The sequence below is a fragment of the Chrysemys picta genome, chromosome 20 (assembly GCF_011386835.1).
Source record: "Chrysemys picta bellii isolate R12L10 chromosome 20, ASM1138683v2, whole genome shotgun sequence".
Taxonomy (NCBI): Eukaryota; Metazoa; Chordata; order Testudines; family Emydidae; genus Chrysemys; species Chrysemys picta.
Window position 1 is genome coordinate 7102299 of NC_088810.1, and position 10272 is coordinate 7112570.

Genomic DNA, 10272 nt, shown 5'->3' on the forward strand with positions numbered 1-10272 from the left:
CAACTCTGAGAGGCCAATTAAGTAAGAGAAAAAAAACTTTTGAAGTGATAATCAAGATAGCCCAGTACCGACAGGTTGATAAGAAGTGTGAGAGTACTTACATGGGGAGATAGATTCAATGTTTGTAATGGCTCAGCCATTCCCAGGCTTTATTCAAACCTAAGTGGATTGTATCTAGTTTGCTTATCAATTTGAGTTCAGCAGTTTCTCCTTGGAGTCTGTTTTTGAGGCTTTTCTGTTGTAAAATAGCCACCCGCCTGTCTGTCATTGAATGGCCAGACAGGTTAAAGTGTTCTCCCACTGGTTTTTGAGTATTATGATTCCTGATGTCAGATTTGTGTCCATTAATTCTTTTGAGTAAAGACTGTCCGGTTTGGCCAATGTACATGGCAGAGGGGCATTGCTGGCACATGATGGCATATATCACATTGGTAGATGTGCAGGGGAACGAGCCCCTGATGGTATGGCTGATGTGATTAGGTCCTATGATGATGTCACTTGAATAGATATGTGGAGAGAGTTGGCATCGGCCTTTGTTGCAAGGATAGGTTCCTGGGTTAGTGTTTTTGTTCAGTGATGTGTGATTGCTGGTGAGTATTTGTTCAGGTTGGGGGGTTGTCTGTAAGCAAGGACGTGTCTCTCTCCCAAGATCTGTGAGAGTGAGGGATCATCTTTCATGCTGAACACAACGCCATCTACAGCCTCAGGAACAACTCTGACATCATAATTAAAAAGGCTGACAAAGGAGGGGCTGTCGTCATCATGAATAAGTTGGATTACGACCAAGAGGCTACTAGACAGCTCTCTAACACCATAGTCTACAAGCCATTATCCTCTGATCCCACTGAGGATTATCTCTGCCATGGAAAACCTGCAGCCCAATCTCCGAGGAACTGCTATGTGCAAGCCGTCCCCGGCCTGCACTGCACTGACAGCACCACCCAGCGGGGGTCTTACACTTCCGGCCGCAAGCTGCTCCACTCTCCTTCTGGCTCTGCTGTGCAATCTACAAGACAGAGGCGCTAGTACTGTAATAATGGACCTACCCACACAGCCATCTGTACAAATATCAAAGGACTTCGCTGGCTTTCTAAATGGCAGGAGTCAGAGAGCAATTGGGAGCGTGGTTTTTATCACATCCTCCCTAGAGTCTGCGATCTCATCAAGGACGTCCCTAATTGCTGGCTGTCTAAATGGCAAGAGAGCAATTCATTCGGAGCACGGTTCTTATCTACATCCTCCCTACAGTCAGCGATCTGCAGCCTGCATCTGGATTGCTATCTGGTCCTATTTTTAGGCACCGCTTTTCGGCGCCCCACAAATCATGGCGCCCTAGGCGGCCGCCTAGTTTGACTTGCACCGTCCCTGGAGCAGAGCCTAGCACAATGGAAACCTGATCTGTTGGGGTCTATCCGGGCACCTCTGTAATATAACTAATGACAAGTCCCCACAGCACTGGAGTCTGGGAGAGCAGCACCTCTGGGAATCTTTTCCAAGCTGATCCAGCTAAACATGGAGTCCGTCCAAATCTGCCACAAACATCTGAAAATGTTGCCCTGTGTCCAGCAAACAAGAAGGCCAGAGCATGGAGTGTCTTAAAGTGTGATCCCCATTCCCCTGTCAGCCCAGCCGGGGGGGGCATTCGCCCCTTGAGCTTTGGATTAAAAACAGCCCAGATCCCCAGACACCCCTAAATTCAAAGGCCAGGTCACCCCACTTCTCCGACACCCTGAGGGGCAGAGAGCAAAGATCCAGCCCCCTGGCCCATGCCTGGCTCCCAGGCAGGTTCAGGGGTTAATCGTTAACTGGCGTGTTCCAGTAAGAGGCCGAGATCCTGGCTCTGGGGCTGCAAATCTGGGAATGCCCCACACAGAGGTGCCGGGGAGGGGCTCGGAGTCTGGGAGGGGAGTGGGATCTAATGGGGGTGGGGCTGGGAGTCAGGACTCCTGTGTTCTCTACCCCTGGGTTCAGGACCCCTTGTGTGCTGGCCTAGAATGAGCAGGACAAGCCCTACACGCAGTGTGACCCCGTTTGGTTACAGCGACCGGGATTGTCAGTGCCCGGAAGAGCCGCAGAGCTGGGGGCTGCACGTCCCCTTTAAGGCAGGACCCCGGTTTGCGCGGCCGAGCCCACACGCCCCCTGCCCTGCTGTGCTGTCTGCGGACGGGGGTTAATCACATCCTGTGAGCAGGGCCGGCTCCAGGGTTTGGGCCGCCCCAAGCAGCCAAAAAAAAAAAAAAAAAGCTGCCATCGCGATCTGCGGCGGCAATTCGGCGGGAGATCCTTCGCTCCGAACAGGAGTGAGGGACCGTCCCCCGAATTGCCGCCGAACAGCTGGATGTGCCGCCCCTCTCCGGAGGGGCCACCCCAAGCACCTGCTTGGTAAGCTGGTGCCTGGAGCTGGCCCTGCCTGTGAGGTCTCCGGACAGGCTGCAAAGTACAGATATACGGCACGGGGCTCCCCTGGGCTCCCCGCCCCCACCAGCTCTGCTGGAACCCCTCACTCCACCCCACAGCCCCCTGCTAGCTCTGAACTGAGCTTCCCCAACTCCCAGCTCTGCTGCCTCCCCTTAATCTGCACCCAGAGCCCCCTGCCTCCCCGGCCCTGGGCTCCTCACACCCAGCTCTGCCAGAGCCCCTCACCCCCCCATGCAGCCCCCTGCCTGCCCAGCCCTGGGATCTCGCAGTCGCCCACTCCAACCAGGGCCGAGATGACACTCCCGGTGGATGAGCAGCATTTGCTCCGTGGACCCGACGGGATCTGATTCCCTGTTTGATACTGAGAATTTCCAGGTCACAGGGTATTTGTGTCAGAACGTCCCACTGGTTCACCCCAACACGAACAGGAGACACTCCGGGCAGATCCCCACTTTGCGCTGGAGTGGGGGTGTCCTGCTCGGAGAGCCGTCCCCACCCGACCGCGGAGTGAGCTAGCGCCTGAGAACAGAGTGCAGCGGCTCCGAGCAACAGGAGAGGCCTCTGGCTTTCCCCTTCCATACCCACAGAGCCAGGGGCCCCCGTCCCTGATCACTGGCCTCAACCTCCTGACGATAGCCCTGCTGGGCGTGGGGCTGGCTGGTAAGAGACGCCTGCCTCTGCGGCCTCCCGGGTCCCTTCAAAAGCTGCCGGGGAAATGCCAAAGGGCATCAGACCCCAAAGGCAGAGGAGGGAATAGGGCCTGGCTGGCTCAGGCAATGGGACACAGGGTTGCTCGACTCTAGAGGACAGCAGCTCTGATCCGGCTGGCTCAGGGGCAGGGACTAGGACAGGTGAATTTTGTGATTTCTGGATCTTTGCGAGTTAAGCTGTGAGTAGCCAGGAAAACTGTCTGCAGGTGAAAGTGACAAGGCTGAACTAACATTCTTGACCACCAGGGGCTGATGTGGGACTACAGGCGGCTGGGGAGTCCAGGGCTGCCAGCACAGGGCTGTTCCTGGGGGTGGTGTGCACTGGTCAGACTGGGAGGTGATAGTGATGCCGGTCATTGATCATTGCAGGGAGCCAAAGCAGGGAGGAAGCAGTGTCTCTTTCACAATCCTTGTAGTGGGAAGCAGGGGGTCTAGTGGGTTAGAGCAGAGGGAAGGGGAGGGCTGAGAGTCAGGACTCCTGGGTTCTCTCCCCAGCTCTAGGAGAGGAATGGGGTACAAGGCATAGAACATTGGTTCCCAAACTGGGAGGCATGAATTAATTCCAAGGGGGGGGGTGAGGCTGTGAAATTTTAATAGCGAATTTTTTTTTATTGGCGTAAACATTATTTATTTATTTATTTAATAGACCAGAGGTTGGCAAACAACGGGCCGTGGGCCACATCTGGCCCATGGGACCATCCTGCCTGGCCCTCCAGCTCCCGGCCGGGGAGGCTAGCCCCCAGCCCCTCCCCCGCTGTTCCCCCATCCCTGCAGCCATGCCACCAAGTGGGCATCACGGCTTGCGCCCACCCACCTCCCAAGTTTTCAAATAAGCCAGTCCTGCCACTCTGAGCGGTATGGTAAGGGGGCAGGGATCTGGGGGAGGAGGGGTTGGATAAGGGGCAGGATGTCCCAGGGGGCAGTCAGGGGACAGGGAGCGGGGGGGTTGGTTTGGGGGTGGGATCCCGGGAGAGGGCGATCAGGGGTAAAGGAGCAGGTGGAGTTGGATTGGGGGTGGGGTCCCGGGAGCGGGCGGTCAGGGGACAAGGAAAAGGGGGTTTAAAATTATTAATTGAATTTATTAAAAGGGGGGTTGGATGATGGTAAAGGAGAGGTATGGGGGCGTGAGGGTTTCTTAAAAATTAAAAAGGGGTTGTAATGCCGAAAAGTTTGGGAACCAATGGCATAGAACAAGGGTGTCTGTTGTGTATTTGGTTATCGTGGTAATAGAATCTTGTGTTGCTATGGCAGGGTTACCATAGTTAACAAAGAAAAAAAGAGGACCACCTGGCCCCGCCCATTTCCCACCCCCACCCCCAGCCCCGCCCCAACTCTGCCCCAGCCCCGCCCCAACCCCACCCCCTCCTCCCTCCCACTGCCAGCCACGCGAAAAGGGCTGCCCGAGCACTACCAGCTTCACGGTTTGCTGGGCAGCCCCCAGACCCTGTGCCCCCGGCCGGCGCTTCCCCAGCGCAGCTGGATCCCGGGACAGGAAGCGCCCAGCCCGGGGCGTAGGGTCTGGAGGCTGCCCGGCAAACCGTGAAGCCTGTAGCGCTTGGGCTTCGGGCAGCCCCTATGCCTCAGGACCCTGCGCCCCCGGCTGGGCACTTCCCCTCCCGGGCTCCGGCGGCGCAGGGTCCGGAGGTATGGGGGCTGCCCAAAGCCCGTAGCGCTCGGCTCTTAAACAGAGCCGAAGAGTCAGGGGAGGAGCAGAGCTGTCTCCGGCCGCATTGGCTCTGCTCCTCTCCTGACTCTTCGGCTCTGTTTAAGAGCCAAGCTGCCCGAGCGCTACCGGCTTCAGGCAGCCCCCATGCCTCTGGACCCTGTGCTGCCAGAGCGGCTGGGGTCCGGAGGCAAGGGGGCTGCCTGAAGCCCATAGTGCTCGGGCAGCTCGGCTCTTAAACAGAGCCGAAGAGTCTGGGGAGGAGCAGAGCCGCCGTGGGAGGGGAAGTGCCCGGCCGGCATTTTCCCGGACATGTTCGGCTTTTTGGCAATTCCCCCCGGACGGGGGTTTGATTGCCGAAAAGCCAGAGATGTCCAGGAAAAAACGGACTTATGGTAACCCTAGCTATGACAACTGAGTTAGATTATTAGGGGATAGCCCAGCCTGTTTGGCTGGCTTTTGTTTAGTCCTGTGTGTAGCAATAAATGGCTGCTCCAAGGTTTACAGCTCTCTGTTTCTCCAGTGATTTCTTCCTAAAACTGTTGCCCCCAAGGATATAACAACGTGGCGACGAGGCTGGGATCTCTGTGCTGCCCCAGCAACAGAAGGAAGTAGAAGTTAAGGTACAAAACCAAACAAACAAACCTTGTTTGCTCCTGGAAGAGGGTGAGAAGTGGCCTGTTTGCTCTGACTGTGCAAACTCCTATCTGACTGTGCAAACTGAAACTAAAATCATGGCTACACTTACAGGGCCACTGGAACCTTTTGAGGAGACTCTAGTGCAATGGCACGTATATACTGAGCGTTTTGAGTTTTTGTTATTGCCAATGACATGACAGAAGAGAAGAAGGTGCCAATATTCTTAAGTGTTGTAGGAGTTAAGACTTACTACCTGCTACGCAGCTGACTCCACCCTGTTAAGCCAGAGACTGAATCTTACAGTGACATTGTGGAAATCCTGGGGTCCCATTTTTCTCCAAAACCACTGGTAACTGCTGAACGATATAGGTTCCACAAAAGAGACCAGAAAGAAGACAAAAGAGTTGTACAATTTGTAGCAACTTTGAGAAAACTTGCAGAACACTGTGAATTTAAGGAGATGTTAAATGATGGCCTACGTGACAGGTTAGTGTGTGGCCTGCACAGTGAAGCTAGACGGAAGCGCCTATTGACAGAGGCTCAGCTTACCTTACAAAAGGCCATTGATATTGCTGTCTCCATGGAACTGGCTACAAAGGAGGCACAATCCATCGGTGCATCCCCTAGGGTGCATAAGGTGTCACAAGCAGGGCCGGCTCCAGGCACCAGCTGAGCAAGCTGGTGCTTGGGGCGGCAGATTGTTCGAGGTGGCATTCCGCCCAATCCTAGGGCGGCACGGCCACTTTTTGCTTGTTTGTTTGTTTTTTTGTTTTTGTTCTTGTTCCGCTCCAGCCACCCTGTAGGGGGCGGCGGCATGGAGAACCAGAGCGCCCTGCAGTGCAGTCCTCTTCCTTCCCTCCCCCCCAACCGGAGCGGAGCCCTCGCGGCAGGCGGCAGGAAGCGGCGCAGCGGGAGGGGCCGCGTGGCAGCGCCCCTGCTGTAGCCCTGGCTGCCCCCTTCTCTCTCTCTCCCACCCGCTCCCCGCTCCCTCCCCTTCCCCCCGCAGCCGGTCCCGCTGCACCCGTGCTCTGGCCGCGCCGCAGGTATTTTTTTTTTGCTTGGGGCGGCCAAAAAGCCAGAGCCGGCCCTGGTCACAAGAACCTACCCACAAAATTGTGGGGAGTCAGGAATGTTACCGCTGTGGTAAGCCGGATCACCCTACATCATAATGCTGGTGTAAGGTCCTGGTGTGTCGAGAGTGTGGTAAAAGGGACAGATTGAGTGTGCCTGTAAACAAAAGAAAAAGAGGCCTGTGGTCTGGCCGACCAAAAGGCGAAATCTGCATACCCTAGAGCAGACCCAGGATGACCAAGGAGACACCTCCTCACAAGAAGAAGAGCCACTCCACCTTTTGTCTTTGGCAGTGGGCTCACATGAATACTGGGTAACCCCGTTGTTGGACGGCACACCTATACGCATGGAACTGGACACCACTGCAGCCATTTCGCTGGTCTCAGAGACTGTGTATAAAGAAAAGCTACAGCATCTTCTGCTTCAAGCAACAAAAACAGTGCTGAAGATGTATACGGGAGAAGCTGTACCCATGTTGGGCACTACTGATGTTAAGGTGGAGCTCAATGGACAGGCTGCTAAATTGCCACTGTTTGTGGTGAGAGGTAATTACCCAGCCTTAATGGGTAGGTCTTGGCTTAGGCGATCCAGCTGAATTGGGCAGAAGTGCACTGAATGACTGAGAAGAAACCGGTCTGACCACTATACTAAGGAGACATGCTGCTGTTTTTGGAGAGGATGTGGGAAGTATGAAGGGAATCACTGTGACATTAAACATTAAACCTGACAGTCAACCAAAATATCTGAAAGCCAGAACTGTGCCATATGCCATCAGGCCGAAGGCTGAAGCGGACCTGCAGCGACTCATCACAAATAGAGTCCTAATACCAGTTACCCATAACCCATGGGCCACTCCTATCATTCCAATAGTGAAGAAAATGGCTCCCTCCAGATTTGCGGTGATTTTAAAGTCACTGTCAACCCGGTGTTGTGTGCAGAGCAATACCCGCTTCCCCGCATCGATGACCTCTTCACAGGCCTGGCTGGGGGACAAAAGTTCAGTAAGATTTATCTGAGTCAAGCGTATTTATAGATGCACGTTGATGAAAAGTCCCAAGAGCTGTTGACAAAGACTGAAAGAGTACGGACTGCGAGTCCGCAAAGACAAGTGTGAATTCTTCCTGCCCTCTGTTGAATATTTGGGACACATCATTGATCCTACAGGTCTTCGTAAGGCCTCTGCCAAAGTTAAGGCTATTGTGGAGGCTCCCCCTCCTCGTAATGTTAGCCAGCTTCGCTCGTTTCTAGGACTACTGAACTATTATGGAAAGTTCATCTCACAGTTAGCCACACGGCTAAAACCACTTCACGAGCTCCTTGGGCAGAACAAGGCCTGGAAGTGGACTGAAGCCTGTGATGTTGCATTTAACAAAGCTAAGGATGCATTGCTAAATTCTGAAGTTCTGATGCTCTTCGATCCATCCTTACCCCTACAGTTGGCCTGCGATGCGTCACCTTATAGAGTGGGAGCAGTCGTGTCACACATTATGCCTTCAGGAGAAGAGAGAGCTATTGCTTTTGCTTCACGCAGAAACTAACTATGCCCAAATCGAACGTGAGGCTTTGGGAATCGTTTTCGGAATTCAGAAGTTTAATCAGTATCTGTTCAGGCAGAAGTTTATTCTTCTCACAGACTATCGACCCCTAACTTCAATTTTTGGACCCCATACCGGCATTCCTCCATTAGTGGCTAGTCGTATGCAACGGTGGGCACTATTGCTTTCCGCGCACACATATGAAATCAAATATCAGAAATCCACTCTGCACAGCAATATGGATGGTCTCTCAAGGCTGCCTTTGCCAGTCAACCGTCAAGATTGTGCCCAGAAGGAAATCTTTTACTTTGAACAGGTAGAGAATACACCCATCACCGCTACTCAGGTAAAGAAGGCAACTCGAGTCGACCCAGTATTGTCCCAAGTTACGGACCTGGTGATGCATGGAACAACTCGATGAACCTCTCTGGTCTCACCCGACCTTGTTACCTACATGTCCAGGAGAACGGAGTTATCAATCCAATCTGATTGTTTGTTGTGGGGGAGACGTGTCATTATCCCACCACCGCTGAGAGCACAGATGTTAGAACAGCTCCATTCCGGTCACTGTGGAATAGTGCGCATGAAGGAAATTGCACGAAGCGATTTTTGGTGGCCTGGATTGGACAGTGCTATTGAAGAGACGGCAAGAGCTTGTATGTCATGTCAGGATGTGAGGAATGCACCCCAGTGGACATCCCTACATCCTTGGGACTGGCCTGAAAACCCGTGGCAATGTATTCACGTTGACTTCGCTGGCCCCCTTGAAGGAAGCATGTTCCTGATGATGGTAGATGCCCATTCTAAATGGCCAGAAGTCTCTATAATGCAGTCCACTACTGCAGAGGGTACTATCCAAAAACTATGAGGATTCTTTAGTTGTTTCGGTCTGCCAGAACAACTTGTGAGTGACAACGGACCGCAGTTCGTCTCTCAGGAGTTTCAAAAGTTTATGAAGGGAAATGGGATACACCGCATCACTTCAGCACCATATCATCCATCCACCAAAGGATTAGCTGAAAGATTTGTGCAGACAATGAAACAAGCTTTGAAATTGGCAAGGGGACAATCATCCATTCAAAAGTGTCTGGACACCTTCTTACTATCCTACAGAAACACACCTCATGCTACGACCAAGGCATCCCCAGCCTGTCTAATGATGGGACGACAGCTGCGCACTTGCTTTGATCTGCTGAAACCTTCTGAACCCCGACAAATGGTGCAACATCAGCAGCAAGATCAAGTCATCAGGCGTGAACCCAGAGCAAAAGACCGGACCTTTAGCCCAGGACAGCCAGTTTTGGCTCGGAATTATAATTCTGGAGCTAAATGGGTCCCTGCCACTGTCATCGCTCAAACAGGACCTGCTTCCTACACAGTCCAGACTGCAGAGGATTTCACCTGGCGGCGACATGTAGATCAGCTGCTGAAAGGTCATACCAGTCCTCAGGACACATTTTCAGTTGAGTAGCCTGACTTCACCACCTCCGGCGAGACACCAAATCGAGAGTCACCAGTTCCTGACTTTTCCCCTCCATTACTGCCAGAGGCAGAGATACCCCTCTGCTCGGCACGAGCTGATACCCCATCCTCACCCATTCGCCCTACGAACCCTGAGCTCAGTGTCAGGCCTGCGCCCAAGACACTTTTGAGTGCAACAACACCAGAAGTCTGCCGTAATCCAACTAGAGACAGAAGGCCTCCTCGTCGGCTGGATCTTTAGCTAGGGCGAACCCACGGTTACGGGGCAAAATAATCCCCGGGTTTTAGCCGGGAATGGAGGCAGTCTACCCTCCTTCTCTAGTTTAGTGTTTGTTTTATTTATGGGACATTCTTATTAAGGTGGGAGGGATATGTTGTGTATTTGGTTGTCTTGGTAACAGACCCTTGTGTTGCTACGGCAACTGAGTTAGATTATTAGGGGATAGCCAGCCAGCTTTGGCTGGCTGTTGTTTAGTTCTGAGTGTGGAAATAAATGGCTGCTCCAAGGTTTACAGCTCTCTGTGTCTCCAGTGATTTCTTCCGAAAACTGTTGCCCCCAAGGATATAACACGGGCTACTTCCGGACTCCCCCTCGTAAGGTACCTGGGTTTGACTGGCATCCTCGGCGGTTTCCAGCGCAATCGGTTCCTCCAGGTAACTAGCGAGGGGTAGGCGTGGCTGCTCCTCGGGGAGCTGGCGAGGGGTAGACGCATCTGGCCCGGCCAGTCCTCCAGTTGGCCGCGGCCTGCCGGCG

At 53.4% G+C, this 10272-nt stretch overlaps 1 long non-coding RNA gene across 1 annotated transcript in view; it reads right to left on the reverse strand.

Annotated features, from left to right (window-relative positions):
• LOC135976848 (uncharacterized) overlaps positions 1-6165 on the reverse strand; it is a 1653704-nt gene extending 1647539 nt beyond the window's left edge. The window contains exon 1 of the long non-coding RNA XR_010594139.1: positions 5980-6165. This is a non-coding gene — a long non-coding RNA (uncharacterized LOC135976848). The remainder of the gene's footprint in view (positions 1-5979) is intronic.
• Positions 6166-10272: the final 4107 nt, after the last annotated feature.